The sequence below is a fragment of the Rhinopithecus bieti genome, unplaced genomic scaffold (assembly GCF_001698545.2).
Source record: "Rhinopithecus bieti isolate Rb0 unplaced genomic scaffold, ASM169854v2 scaffold_7985, whole genome shotgun sequence".
In the NCBI taxonomy this organism is placed as follows: domain Eukaryota; kingdom Metazoa; phylum Chordata; class Mammalia; order Primates; family Cercopithecidae; genus Rhinopithecus; species Rhinopithecus bieti.
The window spans coordinates 2,355,604-2,380,880 of NW_016805762.1; the positions used below are offsets into that span (position 1 = coordinate 2,355,604).

At 39.9% G+C, this 25,277-nt stretch overlaps 1 protein-coding gene across 1 annotated transcript in view; it reads left to right on the forward strand.

The window, feature by feature from the left end:
• The first annotated feature begins 13,501 nt into the window (after positions 1-13,501).
• KTN1 (kinectin 1) overlaps positions 13,502-25,277 on the forward strand; it is a 108,764-nt gene continuing 96,988 nt past the window's right edge. The window contains 1 exon segment of the mRNA XM_017873691.1: positions 13,502-14,281. The gene's annotated coding sequence lies outside the window, so the exon portion shown is untranslated.

The window sequence follows — 25,277 nt, forward strand, 5'->3', positions numbered from 1 at the left end:
CAGATTAGGGCTGCTCAACCTGTTTTATATATATGCGTGTGTATGTGTGTAAACATATATGTGTGTGTATATATATGTATATATATAGTGTGTGTGTATTTAATTTTATAAGAAATTGTCAAGCTATTTTCTAAAGTGGCTGTGACATTTTACAGTCTCACCAGTAATACATGAGAGTTCCAGTTGCTCTGTGTCCTTGTCAGCACTTGGTACAGTCGTAATTTTTAATTTTAGTCATTCCATTAGGTACAGTCATTGTTCAGTGTTCACAGGGAATTGACTTCAAGACCCCCTGCAGATACCAAAATTTGCAGATGTTCAAGTCCCTTATATAAAATGATGTAGTATTTATGTAAAACTACACACATCCTTATACTTTAAATCACCTTTAGATTACATATAGTCCCTAATACAATGTAAATGCTACTAAATAGTTGTTATACTATATTGTTTTAAATTTGTATTATTTTTATTGTCTTGTTATTTTATTTATTTTTCAAATATTTTCAATCCAAGGTTGGTTGAATCCACAGATATGGAGAGCTGATTATATGCCGTAGGATTTAATTATGTCTTAAATTTGTGTTTCCCTAATGACTTAATAACATTGAGCATCTTGTATTCTTATTTGCCACTCAGTATGGTTTTAATTTGCAATTTTCTGATGATTAGCGATACTGGAAGCATACTTATTGGCCATTTGTAAGGTGCCTGCTCAAGTCTTTTATTCATTTAAAAAATAAGATATCAGTCTTTTTCTTTTGGAGTTGTAGCTGTTCTTTACATGTTCTGGATACAAGTACTTTGTTGTATATCTGTATTGCAAATGTCTTCTCCCAGGATTTAGCTTGCATGTCACTCTCTTAATGGTGTCTTTTGATACAAAGAATTTTAATGAAGTATTATTTTCCATGTATAGTGTTATGCTTATTTTTTAATCGCCGTATGATAAATTTTTGTCTATGTCAAGATTTTAAAAGTATTCTCCTATGTTTTCTTCTAAAACCATTATTTTATTCTTCATACTTAGGTCTATGTCCATTTCAAATTAATTTGTTGTGCATGTGTATATGAGATAGGCATCATATTCTCTTGTCCAATTGATTCACCACTATTTACTAAAAAAATGCACAAAATTTAACTATGGATAATATTTGCAGAATGGAAGGCGGTGGTATTCCAACATGAGAAAATGGAAGGCATTACCAGTGAAATTATATATTTAGGTCTGTTTGAGGTGGATGTCAATTTATCTTTTTTTTTTTTTTTTTTTTTTTGTGAAACAGAGTCTTGTTCCATTGCTCAGACAGGAGTGCAATGATGCACTCATAGCTCACTGTAGCTTTGAACTCCTGTGCTCAAGCGATCTTTCTGCCTCAGCCTCTTGAGTCACTGGGACTACAAAGGTGTGCAACCATGCCCAGCTAGGATGTCAAATTTTAATATCCACACATATTATCTATTATAGATGTTGATTCCTGGATATGCCTCCATTCTTTTCTCTCCCTCCCTATGCCTGCAACATTCAGACCAAGAAGTCTGGTGTGGATCACAATTTGTCAGTTACCCTTTGAAAAATGCTGGTAAAATCAGGGTAGGTGCTGTACTGTCTTTCTTTCTCAGATCAAGCTAATATAATTACCTTAAAAACTTTGTGGACTTTTATAATCAGTTTATAATCCACCCATCATATAAAAGCCAAGCCCACAAACCTCTTGATGTAAGTATTTATCTTCCTTAGACTCTTTGAAGCTGTTGTAGGACAATGACCTTATATTCCTGGAGGCCCTGCTGTTTAAACAGAGAAAGTCTGCAAGATAAACTCTTAAAATCCCCAGAAGACCTTCTTCTGTCTGTCTGCAAGGACCTTAGAGATGCCACCTTAAATTTCCCTGACTTCTTAATAAAAGATCTCACAGCTCTATGCTAGATTTGGTTTTGCTCTGAAGCTATTTGATAATAGTTTCCTGCCTAACGTAGACTCCTACCACTGATGGGACAAGAGTAACTAAAAAATTTGTGAAAAGATACTGGAAAAAAAAAACGTTTAGAAATCATTCAACCTGAAGATTTGTGTAATGCTCTGGCTGTTAATTTGCACTCCTCCTTCTAATAAAAACTCTCTTTGCAAGACACCTGTTATTTTCTTTTCTCAATAATAAATGACTTTTGACAAAACTATTTATAGAACTTAGTGGAGCATTGATGCTTGAGTTTGGTCCTTTTAGCACTCTGAACATTATATCCTCTGTTGTCAGGCTAGAAGCTGAAAGGAGTTTGTTGCTGCTAATCTTGGTGCTTCTGTAATGCCGATTTCTTTTCAAACTCCTGAACCAGTGGGAATTGAGATCTCCCATAACAGTCCAAATACACTCAATAGAAGAAAATTAAGTTATAAAATAATAACTTTTAAAACCAAAGAAGGAAAAAAGTGGTAAAAAATATTTTTCTTTAGAAATCCCCTTCTTTGCTGGCAATTTTACAGGAGGTAGACTCTGACAAACTGGAGTGAGATTCTAAGCATAATGAATATCTTTTGGTTACAATTTAAATGGTGTCACAAATTCTGTTCTTCTTTATTGCTAACCTCAAAAAATTAGAGGACAGATTCATAAGAGCAAAATGCAAGATCAGTAGTCTATTTACCCCATTATTTGACTGAGATTAGCACCAGTGGAAGATTTGTGGGATGACATTGTTTTATCTCAGTTGTTTCTAAAATGAAATGAAATAAATCTTAATCTTGGTTTTGAGTTCTACTCTGTGGTTGGTGCTGTAAGTCAGGTCCATATGGAAGCAGATTTTTTGACAATCACGGATGTTATTACCAAGACACAATAGAAAATGGGACTTAGCAGACCAACGTCCTCATCAACAAGCTCTCATTGACTAGTGGTTTTTGATGAGATGCTAGAGAACACTGAGGTTTTGAAAGTCTGAGTTTACGATCATGATACAAGCAAAAGTAAATTACTCACTACATCAAATGTGCAAGTGTAATTTTTGGTCAGTTGAAGAAATGAATGCCTGGTGAACATGGCAAATCATAAGCCAAAACAAAAATAATGAAGTTTTAAATAATAGGGCAGTTGCAGATGAACATGAAATATTTGGGTTTGGGTTAGATGATTTCTTGATCCCTTCTTGAACATAGATTTTCCATGGTGCTGGAAAAATCAGATTAATGAGAGAATTCATTTAAAAAACTAAAGATCAAGTAGTACATCATTCTGGGAGAATATGAGTAAAGAACAAAAATGAGCTCAAGTATATGACACGTAGGGTTTTCCCTTCAGCTTGCCAGGGAAGCACTACTCCATCCTCAAAGGCATACGAGCCACTGAGGATGATGTCTGTGGATAGAAGTAAGCCAGTGAAGGAGCAAGCCAATGCTCTCTGCAAACATTTCTCCCTGGGATGCAAAATAAGTTTGTGTGTCATCAAGGATCTACTCTGGGAGGATTGGGATGGATTCTGCTTGGCATAAACAAGATCCACTGTAAAGCAAATGTATTGAGTGTCTTCAATGTCCTAGTGAAGCTAGTTGGGCAACCAATTGTCCCAAGTTGCCTAGGAGTAAGGGATTTTCCAGCATGTGAGATTTTGAGTGATAAAACTGAAAAAGTCTTAGACGAACTGGTATGAGATGGTTAACATAGTTATGAGAAAACCAAGCAGGGTCAGATCCCCTTGGTAGTACGGATCCATAATTCCAGTAAGAAGAGTATGTCCCTTCTCTGTCTGTTCGGTGGCTGGAGAAACACATAAACAACCACCTGGAAGCCTCGACTTTCAGATCAAATATTTATCTCCTGATAGAAGTCTTCCTCCCCTGGCAACCAAGATCTCTAAATATGCAGAGATCATTAGGTATAATCATAAGAGCCGGCGGGGTGCAGTGGCTTATACCTGTAATCCCAGCACTTTGGGAGGCTGAGGTGGGCAGATCACCTGAGGTCAGGAGTTCAAAATCAAGTTGGCCAACATGGTGAAACCCTGTCTCTGCTAAAAATACAAAATTTACCCAGCGTGCCGGCATGCGCCTATAATCCCAGCTACTCGGGAGGCTGAGTCAGGAGAATCACTTGAACCCGGGAGGCAGAGGTTGCAGTGAGTGGAGATTGCACCACTGCACTCCAGCCTGGGAGACAGAGCAAGACTCTGCCTCAAAAAAAAGGGGGAAAAAATTAAGAGCCATTCTCACTTCTTCCTTTTGGTTTCTGCATCTATATATTTTGTCTACAGATTTTTTAAAAAGTCGTATAGCTTTGTAGCTGATTTGAAGCACATATTGCATCTGGTAGAATAGCACTCTAATGCCATTGTCTCTGTCTCTCATTTGTCACCAAAGCTGTTTTTTTTTTTTGATAGCCATTCCAACCATTCTGTAATGTTAGCTGCTTCTTGTGAATTCTTTGCCCATTGCCTCACTCTGCTGTGAAATCAGTTTGTCAGAAGCAATGTTGTGTGGTGTGTCAGAAGAGCCATGTGGATGAGGTTTCCACTGAAGTCAAGGAAAGAGAAGCATTTCAAGAAGTGATCAGTGGTATCCTACGTAGCAGAGAGGTTCTACCAGATGGATGAAGACTAAGATGCTTCCCTAGAGTTAGCAGCAGGAATGTCATTGGTGACTTTGGTGAAAAGTGTTTCAGAATCTAGTTGTGGGTACAGAAGCAGACTACCATAATATGAGGAGTGAATGTGAGTGAAAATACTCAGTCAAGTGAGTGACTCCCTTTTTTTTTTTTTTTTTTTTTTTTTTTTAAGAAGAGGTCTCACTCTATCACCCAGGCTGGAGTGCAGTGGTGCAATCTCAGCTTACTGCAACCTCCACCTCCCTGGCTCAAGCAATCCTCCCACCTCAGCCTCGGGAATAGCTGGGACTATAAGCACACACCACCATGCCCAGCTAATTTTTGTATTTTTTTTGGTAGAGATGGGGTTTTACCATGTTTCCCAGGCTGGTCTCAAACTCCTGAGCTCGAGCGATCCACTCACCTCAGCTTCCCAAAGTGCCGGGATCACAGGTGTGAGCCATCACACTCATACTAAGTAAGTGACTCTTAACTAACCAATCAGCCAACCAACCAACCAACCAACCAACTAACCAAAAACCTGGCTTTGCAAGAAATGAGGTAGATGGGATGATTTGGAGTTGGAAGTAACTTTTTCCCCCCATTTAAGTGGAGAGAGCGCTCAATGCACTAATGACTGACAGAGAGGGAGAGGTTGGAAATATAGATGGAATGGGCATTGCTGATGGAGTGAGGTCCCTGAGGGGGCTGAAAAGGCTGACATCCAGAGCTCTGTGTCATGAGACTTGGCATCTAGAGAAATTATTCTACAGCCTTCATGGAATAATGATTTGTAAATGGAGCTTGGAATCTATTTACCTTTTCTCATAAATAGAAAATTTCCAAAACAATATACAGAAGTACCAAAAGGTGCCTTTAAAAAAATTGTTGACTCAGATCAAAGAAATTGGTAAGTTGGAGATGTGGTCAAAAATAAATGGAACAAAGCCTGTGAAGGTTAATCACAGAACTGTCATACTACAGGGGGGAAAAACACTGGGTAAGGGCTGGCTGGGATATAAGAATTACCACAAAGGAGCTGAATAGGAGTCAGTAAACAGGAGCGAGGTTTAAAATGTGAGCACCACTTTGGAGGACAAAAATTTTTGAACGCGTGTTTTACATGATGCTATGCATGTTATAAATATTTGCTGACTTGATTTGATTTGTTGCTACTGATCTGCCCTCGCCTGGTCATATTAAGAGTTATTTGGACAGCAGTGGTGATGGTTTATGCTGACATATCCACATTCTCTTGCCTGATTCCTCAGGCCAGGTCCCTGCAACATAGCTGGTCAGGATGAAGGTTGCGCAGGCAGTGGAAGAGAACTTTTTTGTTTTTTTGTTTCTCTCTTATATGACACGTATATGGCAGCCTGCTGCCCGTATGTTGACCAAATTTTTTATTTAGGCCTTGTTGAAGAGCTAATACTGATCAACTAAAACTGATCTAACCTTCCAAACAAATACAACTTGTCAAGTGAGGACTAAAGAACTACAAAGTAACCTTCCATTACTGGGAGCATTCTTTAGGGATCTTACTAGCAAAAATGTAGCATTCACTATTAGAGAGAGCCATGGAAAACCTTTGAGACTTCCCCAACCGCACCCCAACGCCCCAAAGATGAGGAGAGCACTGGCAGCATAAGATGCATGGGTAATTGGATTAGAGGATGAAGGCTGCAAGGTTGATTTTTAGTAAACACTTTAAAGTATTTACCGAAAAAGTAACCACCACAAAAGACACAAGAAAAGGTTGCAAACCACTGGGTTTTGCTCTTACATTTTTTTTCTGCAATTTTTCTACAATAGCCATAGTTTTGTTTTCTTCCTCTTCCTCCTCTTCCTCCTTCTCCTTCTTCTTCTTTTTTTTTTTTTTGACGGAGTCTTACTCTGTGGCCCAGGCTGGAGTGCAGTGGTGCGATCTCAGCTCACTGCAAGCTCCGCCTCCCGGGTTCACGCCATTCTCCTGCACCAGCCTCCAGAATAGCTGGGACTACAGGCGCCCGCCACAACGCCCGGCTAATTTTTTGTATTTTTAGTAGAGACGGGGTTTCACCGTGTTAGTCAGGATAGTCTCGATCTCCTGATCTCGTCGTCCACCCGTCTGGGCCTCCCAAAGTGCTGGGATTACAGGCGTGAGCCACTGCAGCCGACCTCAATAGCCATAGTTTCCTTTTGGATTTTTCCCTCAGCATTTTATTGTGAAAATTGGGAAGCATGCAGAAATGTTGAAAAACAGTGCAATGTACACCTGCACACCTACCACTTAGATCCAACAACTGTTGACATTTTTCCATGTTATCTTTATCTATACATATATTTACTAAATTATTTGAAATGAAAGTAAGTTACAGACATCATTAATTTACTCCTAAGTACTTAAATGGGTGTTTCTGAAACACAAGGATATTGTACATAATTCTGTAGTATAAGCACACATATAATAATTCCCAAGAAAATCTAGTATTATTCAATATTCAGTCCATATTCGAACACCTCCCATTTGTACCAAAAACATCTTTCATAACTTTGTTTTTTGTATGGGGATCCAATCAAGGGTAACTTACCATGTTTCTTTGTTCGGTCTGTTTTAATATATATTAAAATATATAACAGTCTTCCCAAATTTATTTGTTAATTTTAAAGTCAGAAAGAAATAGATGTTAAAAAAAACCCATGATATTATTTAAAAGTTTTGCATGTGTTACTTCATTTAGTATTTACTATCACAATTACAATAAAAGTATGCAGATATTTAAAAAGAAAGAAATAAAAATGTTACTCAGGGTTATCTCTAGATGTAAAACTATAGGTGATTTTTCAAAACTTCTTTTTAATTTTTAATTTTTATTTTTTCTCACAATGAACATGAAATTTAAAATGTTTATAAGATTGAAGCAGGGTGCGGTGGCTCACGCCTGTAATCCCAGCAGTTTGAGAAACCGAGGAGGGTGGTTCACTTGAGGTCAGGAGTTGGAGACCAGCCTGGCCAGCATGGTGAAACCCCATCTCTACTAAAAATACAAAAAATTAGCCAGGCGCACTGGCAGGCATCTGTAATCCCAGCTACTTGGGAGGCTGAGGCAGGAGGATCATTTGAACCCGGGAGGCAGAGGTTGCAGTGAGCCAAGGTTGTGCTATTGCATTCCAGCCTGGGCAATGAGAGCGAAACTCCGTCTCAAAAAAAAAAAAAAAAAAAAAAAAAAGTTTCTGAGATTGAGTTCAGAGTGATATAAGAATTACATAACTGTGAAGGACATTAAACCTTTAAACACTGGGTAAGCAGCTGTTGAGAAAGGGTGTTGAATTATATGTAAAATTTTTAAAAAATAAGGGCTGGGCTGGGCATGGTGGCTCATGCCTGTAATCCCAGCCCTTTGGGAGGTTGAGGCGAATGGATAGCTTGAGCCCAGAAGTTCGAGACCATCCTGGGCAAAATGGCGAAACCCTGTCTCTACAAAAAATAAAAAAATTAGCCTAGTGTGGTGGCGTGTGCCTGTAGTCCCAGCTATTTGGGGGGCTGAGGTAGGCAAATTGCTTGAGCCCCAGAGGTTGAGCCTGCAGTAAGCTGAGATTGCGCCACTGCACTCCAGCCTGGGCATTGGGAGTGAGACCTTGTCTCTCTCCCCTGCCTTCCCGCCACCCCCCTAAAAAAGGATTCCCCCCTATGTGGTGAGGCTAAGAGAGGTTTGGGCTAAAAGTGAGAAGAAAGAGATCAAATCTCCCTTTTTTTCCTGCTGTTCAAGCAGGTTGTAAACTAGCCTGTTAGCATGTAGGGAATAGTTTGGTAGAGAGGAAGGAGCTTGCACTTTGGAGTTTCAGTCCCAGCTCTGCCACTTAGTAGCCATTTGACCTTAGGCAGGTTATTTCATTCATTCTTTCTATTTTTTCCTCCTTTTGCACACTTCTCTGTTGTGAATTATTTCCTTTCCTAAGCCTGCTTTCTCATCTGTAAAGTGAGGGTAATTATATCCCATGAGGTTGTCACAATTGGCAATTACATACAGTATATGAAAAGTAGCTACTAGGGTGGTTATTATTATCAGATACATTATAGGTTAAATAATGCCTATTTATATTTAGACCCTATAATAAGGTGGACTCTGTTATATGGTTATATGCTATTTTGTAGCTTAAAAATATTTTAAAATACATTATCTCATTTATTAATAATTCTCACACTAACTCTTAGAGCTAACTCTTGGCCTCCATTAATTAGTGAGGAAACTAAAGCTCTGGGAAATGAAGTAACTTGTCCAAAGTCTCATTACTAGAAAGGGGCAGAACCGGGAGGAAAATCAGGTTTTGTAGTGCAAATTCAATACCTAAAAAGAAAAAAACAAATTATTATAAGGAAGTGTATAAAAAAATCACAGACTCAAGCATCCAAGTGGCTTGGATTTTTCCTTTCAATTGCTAGGTGTACTTGGACAAAATGTACACATTTCAATGCTACATTCTGTTAGAAAAATTTGCATGAAACTGGTTGATAGCCAATATAATATTGCTGATTTAAAGTTACACATCTTATTATTTATGCAAGTGACAAAAAAGATATCATAAGCAAAATTATGTATAAATGAAAATTCACATTTTAGTTGTTTGTGTACCTAAAGATTTACACCTTGGGAGTCAACATAGTATTGGGGCATGTACATGGGAATTGGAGTCAAACAGCTCTAGGTTCAAGTACCAGTTTGTGAGCCTTGTGTCTTTGCACTAGTTAGTTACCCGTGTGAGCCTGTTACAACAATATGGGGTTGTTTCGAGGACCACATGAGCTAAGATATGTTAAATACCTGGCACAGTGCATATACACAACAAATACTAGTTTCTCTGTCATCATTTAATCCATTAGTTTCCATTTCACTAGCAGCCTTTGAGGATGGCAGACATTAAGGTGTTTTTAATCATGTTAAGTAATGTTACATAATAGCTTTACCTCTCCACCTACTTCTGCCCAAATTTCCCTTGAAAGACTACAGGGATGTCTTGAGACTGCATGAACAAAGTAGAAATTTCCTTCTGCTTGAATAAGATTTCTTGCAGCTATTATTTTTAAAAGTGAAAGAAGGCTGTTCCATTTATCTATTGCACGACAAATTATTTTAAAAAATCGCAAAAATTATTTTATTTGTATGGGGTCAGAATTTGGTGGGGTCAGAAACTCAGGCAGTGCTTGGTTAGGTGATATTTTTGCTCCATGTGGTATTAACTGGGGTCGCTTGGTGGCATTGAACTTGTAGCGTGGATGGTCTGGAGTTCAAGAAGGCTTCATTTATATTTCTGCCATCTTGGTGGGGACAGACGGAAGATGGTCCAGCTGAACCCCTCTCCCACCCAGTGTAGTCTCAGGGCCTCTCTACACGATTTTTCCAGCAAGGTAGATGAACTTTTTACATGGATCTAAGAGGCAGTGAGTGGAACTACCTGTCTTGTATAGCCTGGACCCAGAAGTTGGCAAAGCATCACTTCTGCCATATTCATTGGTCACAGCAGTCGCAGAATCCTTCTAGATTCAAGAGGGAGGTACAGATCCCACCTTTCATGCAATGAGTGGCAGATAATTTTCAGTCATCTTTAATCTGTTATGAAAGCACATGCTTGAAGACACAGGTCAAAGGAGCACAGTGCAGACCTTTATGAAGCATCTTTCTGTGACAGATAATTTGCTAGAATAGCTGATGACTTCTAGATCTGCAGCTGAAGAAGTTTCGATGAACCTTCCCTCTCCATTACTTGGGTGAAAGTGGACCTGGAATCCTCCAGTTGCTTCCATCATACTTTCATTTCTGCCATCCCTGATCTTGTGGAGTCAAGAGATATAATCTGTTACTCACGCATTACTCAAATCTCTACACAAGTCACCACTTATGGGAAAACTACTCTAGTCAAAACAGGAATAGCCAGCTTATCCTCCATCTGCAGGACAGGAATGTATTATTTGTCTTTAAAACTTTCCCCAAACTCAGAAGAAAGAGTTGTTACATGCAAAAAATTCAGAAGACAGTCTTCAGTAAATTGCAATTCTGTTAAATTAAGAAAAAAAAGGATGTGAACTCTTTAGGTAACAGTATTTAGACTTCATAGTTTTCAATAAAATTTAATTTATTAGTTGTTGCAACTAGAGGTACCTCAGATGCTGGGTGTGTTGCTAATCCTTTTTAACAAGTTAGTTGTTGGTTTCAGTGGCATTGGAGGGTAGTAAATAGCAGGCAAAGTTAATTATATCTTAGGTTAATTATATGTGTTAACTATAGCTAATTACATTATATTATACTACACTTCAAAACCTGGAGGTTGGTGTTAATTCATAATAGGGCGTGCCTATTATGCATAACACTAGAGATGCATAGTATTTCTAGTGAATCTTTTTTTTTTTTTTAAAGACAGTCTTGCTCTGTTGCCCAGGCTGGAGTGCGGTGGCGCCATCTCGGTTTACTGCAACCTCCGCCTCCCGGGTTCAAGCGATTCTCCTGCCTCAGTCTCCCTAGTCGCTGGGATTACAGGCGTGCACCACCATGCCCGGCTAAGTTTTGTATTTTAGTGGAGTTGGGGTTTCGCCATATTGGCCAGGGTGGTCTCGAACTCCTGACGTCCGGTGATCAGCCCAGCTCGGCCTCCCAAAGTGCTGGGATTACAGGTGTGAGCCACTGCGCCCAGCCTCTAGTAAATCTTTTTGTTTTGATGTGAATAAATAGAAAGCTTATAAAAAATAAAGCATTCAACCACTTCCCTTTCAATAGTCAAAGTTCAAACGCCAGAAAAGCTGAAATAGGTGATACAAAGTCATTCTTTAATATAGGCAGCAATATATTTTGAGAAAATCCTAAACTCCACTTACTGTCTGTCTTACTTATGAGTGCACCGAAGTATTATTGCCTGTAGCTGACATTGCGGTTTTACTGGTCAGGAAAATGATATAATTTTTCAATTCTAACCTAAAACCTGCTTTAGTACTAACCTGAGGAAATTATATGGTTGTTTATAAGCTAATCAAGAGCCCTTAAACTCCATTACATAAATGATACACTTCCCCTTTGTATTAAGGGACTAACGGCTTCGCTTTTCAACAAAGCTGGATCTTCTGGCACACGCTCAGAAGATAGCCAGTACTTCAGAGATAGATTGCTTTGAGGGCTCTGGAGCCGCTGAGGGGCACAGTAATCCTAATGAGAAAGGAAAAAGAGGACGCCTCTGGAGTTAAAATAAGACAGAATGCATCTGTGGAGAACGGTGACTGAAGACTGGCAGAATTCTCAGTATCTCAGGCCACTTATACACCGCGCAGTTTTCATTTGTATTTTGGAGGTGCTCTAGAAAACTTAGAAATGATTAGAATAAAAAGTATAGATACTTTTAACCAGCCCATGTACAGGAAATTCTGTTGGTGTAAAAACGGTTCTGCTGTTCATTTCTTAACTGCTTCTGTTCCGACTTTGTCAGATGTAGGGCGAGGTGGTGGTGGTGGTGGTGAGTCCTAATTTTTTGTATCTCTATCCAGTCTGGAAGTGTTTGGATTAATTTAAACCTTCATAACATTTGCGGAGAGGTTGGAGTGTTTTGTACATGTAGTGGGGCAGTGCCTAGCCTCCTGTGAGAGATTGATCATCTATAAACAATCCACACAAAACTCACTTGCCAGTGGACCGGGAGGATCGCTGCCATCCTTTCAGCAAAGAGCTAAACGAATAAGCAGAGATCCGGGCCCATCCATCCTCGCGCAGCAGTTTCTAAATTTTTACCCCGGCTTCATGAATGGCTACCAGCTGGCAGACACAACACTTTCATAATATTTGCACACAATTTATTTGGGTCGCTGTCTTTTCTTTCCTTTTTTTTTTTGAGAGAAACGGAGAGTCTCACTCTCTCATCCAGGCTGGAGCGCAGTGGTGAGATCTCGGCTCACTGCAACCTCCGCCTCCTGGATTCATGTGATTCTCCTGCCTCAGCTTCCCAAGTAGCTGGGGCTACAGGCGTGCGCCACTACGCCCAGCTAATTTTTGTATTTTTTTTTTTTTTTTTTTGTAGAGACGGGGTTTCACTATATGTTGGCCAGGCTGGTCTCGAACTCCTGACCTCAGGTGATTCGCCTGCCTCGGCCTCCCAAAGTACTGGGATTACAGGCGTGAACCACCGTGCCCGACCATTATGTGGGTCGCTTTCTAATTTCTTTCTCCGTTTGTAGCTGGCGTTGCCCGAAGGAGATTTCAGAGATCCCCTGGAGAAAGGGACGGGGGATGTAATTTTCCAGTAATTTCCAGGGGAAATCTGGAACAGTCGGGGGTAAATCTAGTGCCGTTTGCTTAAGTTAAAAGAAAGGCGTGGGGAGCCAGGTGGTGCCCTGGAGGGAGGGCCGCGCAAGACGAGACCAATCTCTGGGACAGGGGAGAGCGGGACTACTGAACGCAGGGGATTCCGCGGAGCCTCCAGCTCCTGAACGTCCACCTTCGGCCCAGCTGGGGGACGCGGTCTCGGGAGGAAAGCCCGGAATCCCGAGCCGGCCAGCCGCGATCTGCGAGTAACGGAGCGCGTGGGCACGCGCGCGAAGGCAGAAGCGGGCCGGCGTCTGTCCCTTTAAGGGGCTGGTCTCCCGGCGCCGCCGGCCCAGACGCCGGGACGTGCCGGGGCCGCCCCGCCCCGAAGCCGCCCGTTTCCTGCCGAGCGGCGCGACGGCACCTGAGCGACTGCGGCGGGCGGCGGCGGCGCTCGTGAGCGGCGGCCGGGCTGTAGTGCCGGCGCCGCCGGTCTTCCCGTCTCCTTCCCCGGCCGCACAGGGCTGAGGGAGAGGCAGGTCCGCACCGGGTGGGCACCGGCGGCAGAGCGCGGGGGAGGCGGCGCCGGCCGGGGTCCTGGGGCAGCGGAGGCCGCGCCGGGCTGGGGGGCGCGGGCGCGGGGTCCGACGCGCCGCTGGCTAGGCCTCGGGCATCCGGTCGCCGCCGCCGGGCTCCTGCTGGGGCCGGGACGCAGCAGGGGGCGGGCTCGGAGGGACCTCCTCGTCCTCACGGGGCCGCCCCGGGTTCGACCCCGGCTCTGTCGCGGAGCCCGGGGCGCGGCCGAGGGATACCCCCCTTCTCCCCAAGGACGACTCTCCCGAAGGCGAGGTCGACCCAAGAGGGCCCTGGGGTGACCGAGGCACCTATTTTTAGCCAGGCCTGAGGCCCCGGGAGGGAAGGCGGATTACCGTCTCCTCGGCCGGTGGACGGAGGCAGCGCGTCTCCCGCGGCGCCCCCGTGCCGGAGCTGGGCCACGCTTACGCCATGCTGGAATTCCAGTCTTCGCCGCTGCCTCCGGCGGCCTGGGCGCTCGCCCCCTTCCCCGGCGCCCCTCCCGCTGCCCTTTGCGAGTCTCTAGGTCAGGGCGGGAGGCGGTTGGGCACGGAAAGCAGCGTTGGGGGGACTTTGGAAAAATCCGTGGACCACCCTCGACACCGGCGAAGTTATCACTTCCTCTCCCCGAGGGGTGTGTCTTCTTAGCGATTCGGCCTGACCCCTTCAGTTTCCAACAGTGAGACTTTTGGCCTTGGGGACCTCGCCGGAAAACTACACGGGAAGTCTAGAGAAGTCGTCTGGCTCTCAGCCATACGCCTGGTGTGGGATGTGCAGCCCCGCACGCTGGCAGTGAAGGCGCTGGGTGCACTAGAAGTGGGCAGCCCCGGACGCAGGCAGCGGCGTCCCAGCCTGGCCCAGCTGCACCTTGACTAGGTTAGGTTAAAAGTAAGCTGTTCAGTGTTGGCCCTTCTTTCTTCTGGGAGGAAGGAGGAATTTAAATTCAGAACTGTGTTGTCAAACGAATTCCTTAGCAGCTATTTAAGTTAGTAGTGCTTAAAGAGCTACAGTTGAAGTTAACTGTTAAGTTGTGTGTGTGTGTGTGTGTGTGTGTATGTGTATGTGTATGTGTGTGTGTGTGTTTTGAGATGACTTTGTGGAAAGCCTTGAGAAATATAGACACACATAGCCAGCCTAGCCGAAGATAAGCATTTTCAGGTGAACTAAACGTTCTGAATTGTGTAGGAGTTGACTTAAAGTTAGAATTTTTGCTAAATCAGGTTGCATTTGTTTTCCTTAGCTTACTTACTTAGCAGGCTAATGGCAACAGTGTCTCCAGTTGGGTCCAGAGCAATTGCTGGTGAGACTGGGGATAATATTCCTAGGAACAACACTAAATTACTCTTGAGTATTTTGGGTATACATGCCTTGCAGTAGACTTTCATATGTGATGTGTTGCCAGATAAAAAAGGCTTTTTTTTTCCTCCTTTTTCCTTTTGTCTTTATTTTAGGAATCTAACCTGAAATAGCTGGGTCTGTTGATGAGTTCCCCTTCCACCTCGAGTTTCAAATGTCTCTTCTAATTTTTTAGCCTTCAGCAGACATAACAATACCTTATCTAGTGAGCTTAGAGAATAAGGTGTTCTACTTAATTTACTTGAGGCTGATAATGAATTTGAAAATATAACAAGATATATTGAAAAATTTTCTTAATACTTGAAAATTATAAAGAATATCAAGTATTTAACTCTTAATGATTCAGGGTCAGCATTATGAAGAGACATTTACGATTTTGTTTCCAATTTAGATCTTTATATATTTTAATACCAGTAGTCTCTTCTGTTTGATATTGTGTTTTTCCCTAAAAATGTCTCACGTCAGGCTCCCTTCTAGTTTACAGGCTTTAATCTGCTTTTGGTGGGGAGATCGTTTTAATAATTATATTTTTAATATCAGTCAATATGACTTTTAAGAGCCTAAAAAGTGAAAATCTTTTTGAGGCTTAACTTCTAAAGAACCCATGTTAAGATTGTCACTGTTGTTAAGTTCTTAACTTGAATTTTAAGTTATGGTTAAAAGTTCTTAATCAGTCTGTCATGGTTAAGATGACACATAGAATACTGAATTGTAATTTTTTTAATAAAAGTTGAATGTGTCTTATACATTTAATATGTGTAAGTTAAGTTCTTAACTTGAATGGAAGATGTATTTTTAATTGTGTGCTTATAATTTTTATAGCAAATGAAGTTTTAACCTAAAAGATCTCCAATGCTGTGTTAAAATATAAAATTGTTGATGAACTTAAATGGTTCTAGGAAGGTTTTGGTTCTCTTGGGAATCTGACCTAATATGTAACAAGGAAATGAGAAAAATCATGCTTTGCAAGATCATTCATATATTTGAGAATACACCTTATGACCTGCTTGTTCTCTGTACTGTTTTTAGTGACTTTGAAGGTAAATCCAGAGTATACTTAGAGGATAGAAGCAAGTAACTATTTCTCTGGAAGTGACATTGATGATCACTCATGCTCAAAGAGAACTGCATTTCATTGCTTCCTCTTTCAGTTCCTGTGAACATGACTTTGAGTGTCCCAATCAAAAAATGTAATTTATTTTCAAATCATCGGGAAAACATTGGTCTAGATGAGATTATAAACCTTTTCCCCACCTCTGTAAATAGAAAATTAAACAGTAAGGGGAAGAACCTTATGTGCTGTGAACTAAGGAGTTTAATATAACCTTCTGTGTCTGAGGTCTAGAGAAAGAGAAATAATGACAGTTTACAACTGTGTGCCAAGCTGTTGTGCTTGAATGTGTTTTTGGTCTTTGACAGAGATAGCAGTGAAAACTAGGCTATTTTTCTTTTTTAAAAAATGGTACAAGCTTTTAATTGGTTTTATGTAAAAGAAAATAGGCAAGATATACTTTTAATTCTAACAATAGTTTTAGTAGATACTCTGATAGGAAATATAATATTCCTAGGAAATGTGTAAGACATAACCTAAAAAAAGTTGTGATTTAGTATTTTACGAGTCATCCTAACTACTACAGGATGATTAAGAACTGTTCCATAACTTAAATATAGTTTCAGCAAAGTGATTTATACACTAAATTTAATTTGTTTGTGCACTTCTTCCAGGACATTCTGCTTTTTGGGCTGTCTCATTACTAATTGCTTTGTTAGTTCTATCTTACATCTTCTACTTTTAAAGTTGACTTGCTCAGTCCTTGTTTCACTTTTCTTTTTATATTCCTCTGACAGTCTTATCCAGTGTCATGGTTTTAAATACCTATATGCTGATGGCTCCCATATTTATATTTCCAGCCCAGACTTTCCACATATCCTGTTAGGCCTATCCAGTTGGATGTGCAGTGGTCAGCTCCAACTAAACTTCCATATTTTTCCTCAAACATGTTTGATGTTTCCATCAAACATTCAGGTGAAAAAACGTTGGAGTCATCCCTGACTGACTTCTTTCACACTTGGCATTCTGTGCTCTGTCTTATGTTGAAAATATAACCAGAATCCAGTCAGTACTTATTGCCTCCACTGCTCACCAGCCTGGTCCAAGCCATTCTTATCTCTTACCTTGATTTCTGTAATTCACCTCCTAACTGATCTCCCTGCCTCTGCACTCTCTACAGTCTTTCCAACACAACAACCGGATCATATCACTTATCTTCTCAGAATGCTACAGTGACTTTCTCTATGCAGAGTGAAAGCTGAAGTTCTTATGTCCTTAAGGCCATACAGAATCTGGACACTTCCACTCTCCCCATTCCCCCTTACCTCTAAGGTTAGCTACTGTCTTCCCTCTGCTTATTTCCTTCTGGCCCCATTGGCTTTCCTAGGGGCAGCTACATGTCAGACACTGCACTAAACACTTAGTCTCCATCAATAAACAAAACAGACGAAAAGCTCTGCCCTGATAGAAGTTATGTAATAGTGTGTGTTTGAGGGGAAGAGATAATAAACACAATCAATGAGGAAATTATATACTGTTTACTTCTCCTGGCAAGAAGGTGACAAGTGCCATGGAGAAAACAGAGCTGTGTTTTACACTGGCTGCTGCCCCTCCTTAGATCAGTGTTTTTTCTGAAGATACATGCATGGCTTGTTGTCTCCGTCCAGTCTTTGCTTTTTAAATGTCACTTTCGTAAAAAGATCTGCCTATTTTATTTAAAACTGCACTCCCTTAACATCTGATTCTTGTACTTTGCTCTGTTTTCTTTATAGCATTTGTCACCTTCTGTTGTACTGTATAATTTCCTGATTGTGTTTATTGTCTCTTCCCCATAACCCACAAACAACAGTGTTACATAGCTTCTATGAGGGTAGGCTTTTTGTCTCTTTTGTTTATTGATGATTCTTTAAGAGTTCAGAGCAGTGTCTAGCATGTAGCAGGTCCTCAATAAGGATTTGTTGAACACAGTAATTAAATCCTGGCTGGGTGTGATGACTCACATCTGTAATGCTAGCACTTTGGGAGTCCAAGGTGTGTGGATTGCTTGAGCCCAGCAGTTTGGGACCAGCCTGGGCAACGTGGCAAAACCCTATCTCTAAAAAAAATATAAAAAGAGCCCGGCATGGTGGTGTGTACCTGTGATCCTAGCTTTTTGGGAGGCTGAGGTGGGAGGATTGCTTGAGCCAGGAAGGTAGAGGTTGCAGTGAGCTGAAATCGTGCGGACTGCACTCTAGCCTGGGTGACAGAGTGAGACTTCGTCTTAAAAAAACAAAAAATCTCTCATTCCCTCCTTTGATGGATACCTCATTATTGGATACATGTGGTTTTCAGTTTGCTCTTTTACTCTTTCAGGGATGGTCAGAGAGCGGAAGAAAGTAACATGGAGCCTTTGGGAATGATGTTAGAGTGTGGTGGAGACCGTCTTACATACCCCACATAATTAGGACCATTCGTTAGTTAATTCAAAAAGTTGATTAAAGCAAGGACTCAAAATATATGTGCACCTTAAATGTTTTCACTGAAAATATTTGATTTTACTTTTATTTACCTTTTTGTTTGTACTGATTTCTTAAAATAAAGGTTATCCTGATTTTCCTTTCATAGACTGTACTCTAAAAGCATTATCTATGATATCTAGTATTGGCTTCTTTAGGAATGAAAAGTTAGGAACTGGGAAACTCTCCAAGTACAAAATCTTTATAGATGATTCCAGTTATTCATCAAGGCCTTCCAAAGGATTTAATGCCATTTTTATAGAAATAACACCTTTTGACTCTATTTTCATATTTGATGGATATATAGAAATAAGTAAGTAGGAGAGTAACTGCTAGCCAGAAACAGCTTTCTGAAGACACCAGCCTATGTATTTTACAAAGGAGGAGAATGTCAGCTAATCCAGTAAGAGATCCTTTAAGACAGCTTCCACTTTGAATAGGTTTCATAGGGGCTGTAGGGTCATACCAGCCTATAATTACTAGAGGAGAATGTTATTTACTTGTACTTCTTTATTTTGACTCTGAGTAACATCTACAATTAGTTATCAGAACTTACGTGAATTCAAGTAAGTGTACATTGTCTATCAAGAGACATGATGTTACACTGCATTTTCACTGGAAAATGTGGGACAATTATTATTCTTACACATGAGTCATTGAGTTGTCAAGGAAACAGTCTGGTCTGGTATAATGAGCTGGAAGTCAGTAGTTAGGAGACCTACAGGTCTTAGACCTTATTAATTCTAAGGTTTTTTGCAAGCTCTTTATTGTCCAGTTCTTTAATTACATAATGTTCTGTGAGGTAGTAGAAACTGTGGGCTCTAGGGAGTCTGAAGACCTTGGGCTTGAATTTAGTTTTGCTAGTCAGTACTGCTTACTGCATGTGTGATCTTAACATATATTAACCTGCCTAAGGCCCAGTAAGACTGTCTTACCTCAGTAGTTGCCTCATAAATGATAGCTAACATTGGAGTACTTATTTGCCGTCAGACTCTAAATGCTTTATGTGCATTATCATATTTAATCCTCTCAACAACCTTATGAGGTAGGTACTATGTGGTGAAAACTAGGGAGACAAATAATTTGTTCAAAGACACAACAAATGTCTTTAGGAGGAGCCTTAATTTTAACTGAGGCATTCTGACTTGGAGCCCATTCTTACCCATTGAGCTGTTTTATAAGAATGCTTTCTGAAAAATAAAATGCTGTCCATGTGCAGCTGTCTACTGTTAGGCGTTACAAAGCTAAATTAAGGTTATAAGGATTCCACACCGCCCCCCCCCCCGCCACAGGAATTAGAAGATTAATTCTTAAAACTAGTGATTTAAATTTAAAGACTTGAAGTTTTTCAAGTGGAGAAAATAGTAAAAGCTACTTAAACCACGTGCTATAAAATGTTTTAGTTATATGGAAAGCAGTAGATAGAATGTCATCCTTTTAGTTTCCAAGAAATTTTTCTGGTTCATTTCCTACATACGTTCATTATGAGTTACTCTTGTGTGATCTTACAGGCATTCCTTAATGGCTACCTCAAAAAAGCCAACTCTGACCCTGCCTAAAAATGCGTATCCTCCTTATTCTTTGTCACAGACTTATTTTTCTTCTTTGCACCATCAGTCACAACCTGATGTTATAATATGCTTATTTCTTTCTTGGTATCTGCCTCACCTACAAGAATGTAAGCAGTGTGAGGCAGGGACTGTTTTGTTCATCACTGTGAACTATGTGTTTGACACTTAGGTAGTGCTCAATTTGAGTGAATGGATGGTCTGATGCTCGAAAATGATTGGGACTCATTGAGTCTTTTGCTTTACTTGCCATCCTTTATTAGCATGCCTAACTGAGTGGTAGTTGGTATGCCATATAAAGTGAAACTCTAAGAATAAGGGTTTCAGGTTTACTCTTGGGAGAGTGGAATGGAAAACAGTTTGAAACACGAATTTCAGCAAAATGCTTGTGCTTAGTCTCAGTTAATCTTGTTCATCAGTAATGTAAGTGTTCTGAGTGGAATCTCTACATAAATAATTTAGTGAATGCCTGTGTTTAGATCTAATTATCGTTTGAAATAAATTTGGACAAGCTAAACTGTACGCTGAAAACTCCCTAGTGTTCTGCTGTGTTGCAGAACATTGAAGATATTGCCTTAAATCTGTAATATCCACACAGATTGAATTCACTTACGTGCTGCCAGCCTGTACTTGCCTACTTTGTTGGGAAGTCATGTTCATTTGAAATGTTTCTGTAATTACTTTACGTAGTTTTCATAATCTGGATCTCTTCAGGTTGGCTAAATGTCATGATTTCTGTGAAGGGAATTCCTCAAGCTTGTATTTAGTGCTCTTATTTCTGGGTACAGTTTCAGGTACTGTGCTGTATAATCTTTATGCTTGGTACTCTATTGCTGGGGAGTCATTTCTTAAATAACTTCCAGTTTGACCTAGATGTTTGCTGTAATTTTAAGTTTAAATTGAATCCTTTTGTAAAAGTGGCTTAGTTCTTTTGCTCTTTTTCTTTTCTTTTAGTCTAAATAATTAGATTTAGTTATTTAGTTTTAACTTGAAGTATTTCTGAGCTTGAAAATTTTGGAGCACTTTTCAAGTGAAAAATACAGCTGACCTTTGGACAATGTGGGAATTCGGGGCACAAGCCCCCTGTGCAGTCAAAAATTTTTGTATAACTTTTGACTCTTCAGAAACTTAACTACTGGTACCCTACTGTTGACTGGAAACCTTACCAATTACATAAATAGTCAATTAACATGTATATTGTATATGTATTATATACTGTATTCTTATAAAGCTAAAGAAAAAATGCTAAGAAAATCATGAGAGACTGTGTTTACAATACTGTACTGTTTATTGATACAGTAAGTTTATATCATCTGTAAGATGAATCATCTGTCTGAAACAGTGAGCAACTGTAACTGCAGACCTCAGTCTACAGTACATATCAAGTAATTCAACTTTTACTTGTCATGACTGTTCTCTGCTTCTTGGGAGCACTTCCAGCATTACTAGTGGCACTTGGCATGGGTCCCATGGTGTTATTCAGGGTTTACGGTGTTGTGCTAAAATGATGAAAATATGTGAGAACTAAGATCACTTTTTACTGTGTTACTGTTACTGGAAGGACAGAATGCTCATGTGGAGATAATTAGAGTCATGGATAGGAGTCATGGATACTTCAGACACTTGAGCTCACAGTAATAGCAACAGGAGGTGGCTACAAAATTATTACAGTGGTACCATATGTACTGCAGTTAATTTTATGCAGTTGTGATTTAGTACTATATCTTTACATTTGTTTACATTTCCTTCTATTGCAAATGGCACCATGTACAGTCACCATGTAGGGTCTCGTTTGTGTTTGTGTAAGTTTTGATAAATTTTAACTTTATAATTTGTGTTATAATTTGTGTATATTTTATGGTAGTAAATTATAAAATAGACTGGTATCTACATATATTTTATGCATTAATGACATACCTTTTTCTTAATTTTTTCAGTATTTGTAGGCTATGGTTTCTCTGCGAGTTTTTTTCAAATTATTGCATTCTCCAAAAAATTTTCCAATGTAGTTACTGAAAAGAATCTCCATGAAGTGGACCCACATAGTTTAAACCCATAATGTTCAAAGGTCAGTTATACATTCAAGATTAGCCTTGGAATTATATGTAAAATAGAGCCCAGGCATTTACCTTGTCTGAGGTTTTGGGGAGAAAAGAAGTAATTCATAAATATAAGTTAGTTGTAAAGTGATGAAAGCCGAATTTTTGTCTGCTCTTCTAGGATTAATTACCTGGCATAAATTGGTAGTTGTATTTCATATCCTTTCAGTGTTATGTAACCTTTATTTAAGCAGAAAGTCCTGGCAGCGTTCAAAATAACATACTACTTTTGGTATAAAGAGATTCTTTTTTTTGAAACGGCGTCTCGCTCTGTCACCCAGGCTGGAGTGCAGTGGTGCAATCCTGGCTCACTGCAACCTCTGACTCATTGGAACCTCTGACTCACTGCAACCTCCACCTCCTGGGCTCAAGCGATTCTGCTGCCTCCCAAGTAGCTGGGATTACAGGCGCCTGCCACCAAACCTGGCTAATATTTGTATTTTAGTAGAGATGGGGGTTTGTCTTCTTGGCCAGGCTGGTCTCGAACTCCTGACCTCAAGTGATCCGCCCACCTTAGCCTCCCAAAGTGCTGAGATTACAGGCATGAGCCACCATGCTGGGCCAGAGATTCTTTAATTGTTATTCTTGGTTACTATATTTATCTGATTTGTTTTTTTTTTTGAGACGGAGTCTTGCTCTGTCGCCCAGGCTGGAGTGCAGTGGCGCGATCTTGGCTCACTGCAACCTCTGCCTGCAAGCGTTTCTCCTGCCTCAGTCTCTGAGTAGCTGGGATTACAGGCATGCACCACCACGTCCAGCTAATTTTTATATTTTTAGTAGAGACGGGGGTTTCACCATGTTGGCAAGGCTGGTCTTGATCTCCTGACCTTGTGATCCACCCGCCTTGGCCCGGGATATTCTTTCATCATGTTGTATGTCGCTCTAACTGATTTGGCTACTTCGTGTATGAATATTTTACAACCTGTTTCCTGTTGTTGGACATTTGGGTTTCTAGGTATTTTTGTTGTTAGTATACACAGTGCTGCTACGAACACCTTGAATAGCATAGTTCTATTTGTTGCACTTGTGTCTCTAGGATAGTGTTTTTTTCAAACTTTTTGTTACCACTCACAGTAAGAAACACATTTTAAATTATTACTCATTATATTATCAGGTATACTTACTATTCCATGCTATTCTGTTTCGTTAAAACTAAAAACGCTAGTCAAGACCTAAGTTTTATGCTAATCGCTAATGAGACTAGAGTGTAGATAGTTTTAGAGCTTATAACTAGCTAGAAATAGAATTGCTGGATTGTAGGAGACATACATTTTCAACTTTACTAGTTAGTGCTAAATTGTTTTCTTTCCAATATAAATGTACCAGTTTATTCCTGTCACCAGTATATATGTGTGATGGCTCCACATTCTTCCCTATACATGATAATGGCAGAAACCAGTTAGCCTATTGTGTGTGAATTGATACATTGTATGTCTTTGCATTTCTTTCTTTCTTTTTTTTTTTTGAGACGGAATTTCACTCTTGTCCAGGCTGCAGTGCAATGGTGCGATCTTGGCTTATCGCAGCCTCCCGAGATCAAGCGATTCTCCTCCCTCAGCTGGGATTACAGGCATGTGCCACCACGCCAGGCTAATTTTGTATTTTTAGTAGAGAATGGGGTTTCTCCATGTTGGTCAGGCTGGTCTCCCAACCTCAGGTGATCCGCCTGCCTTGGCCACCCAAAGTGCTGTGATTACAGGCGTGAGCCACTGCGCCTGGCCTTGCGTTTCTGATTAATGGGACAAAACATATTTTCAGCGTTTGCTGGGCACTAGTTTCCTTTTCTCTGAAATGACTGTTCATTTTTCTGTTGGGTTTATCTTTTTGGGTGGCAAGATTTCTTCATATGTTCTGAATACTAATTCTTTGCCACTTATGTATTATAAATGTCTTCTTTGTGGCTTGTCTTCTGACTTTCCTATGGTGTCTCTATTAAAAGTTAAAAATTTTAATGTATTTGAATTTATCAGTGTTTTCCTTTTATAATTTGTACTTTGTGTCTAGTTTAAGAAATTCTTCTCTGCCTCACGGTTATGAAGATGTTCTCACATGTTGTCTTCTAAAGTTTTATGTTGTCTCACAGTTCTTTCCTTTGAATTGATTTTTGTTTCTTCCCCTTTGTGCTGTTTTCTTTTCTCCAAGGTTTCCACTGCTTACCATTTCAGTTTTTAAGGGCTAAAATGTGTTTATTTATAGAGGCTTTGAAATAATACTTTGACAATATGGGGTTGTTTTTAATACTTTGACAATATGGGGTTGTTTTGAGGATTGCATCTACAACTTACTTTTAGAGTCACAAGAAAATAATTGCAGATGACCCTTGAACAACATAGGTTTGAACTGCATAGGTCCACTTATGCGTGGCGCAGGATGGTGAAACCTGAGTAGATGGGCTATGGGACTTGACTATGGGCAGATTTTGGTATATCTGTGTGTGTCCTGTAACCAATTTTTGATGCATACTGAGGGATACTGTATGTTTTCAAAAAGAAACTTTGGATAGTTATTCAGTAAACTTTGAAGTCCCTCCTTCAATCCCTATTTGACATCCTAAGTGTTTTGTAAATATTTGACAGTGATGCCAGTGTTTGCATGCGGTTTTCTTAAATTGTTTAGCACATATATTGTGAAGTAGATCTTTGTGCTTGGTATTTTGAATAAATATGGACAAACTTCTGTGTATCCAGCTGGTACTCAGAGTGTACTTACAGTATGAGGAATCAAATCCTTAATTTTGAAAAATTCTCACCTCTTTAAATATTGCTTCTTTTATATTCACTTTTCTCTCTTGTTAGACCTGTCTTGGAGTCTTAGTTTATCCCGTGTCTTTGATTGTTCTGTCATTTTTTTCTCTTCTCTGTGCTTCATACTAGGTAAATTCATTACTGTCTAGCAATTTACCATTTTATTTTTCTATTTTGTCTAGAGTGTGTTGTATCTGTTTAGTCTATATGCCAGTATCTATAATTTTGATATTTTAGATTTGGAATTGCTTTTTCATAATCACCGGTTTCAATTCTCTTTTTGTTTGACAACGCTTTTGCTACTTAGAAAATCTCTGTCTGTTCCTTTAACGTGTTCAAATTAAAAAATCTTTGTCAGACCATTTCATAAAACATCTGGTGTGAATTCATGTTTTTATATGATTGTTTTTTCTCATTAAATTTCTTGCTATGTTTTGGATTTTTAAAAAAACCTGATTTTAACATTGGACAGACTCATTATTTTGATGACTTTTGTGTTCAAATCAAAACCCTGATATTTAATCTTGTTTTTGAATTTACGAATTGATCAGAAATAGAC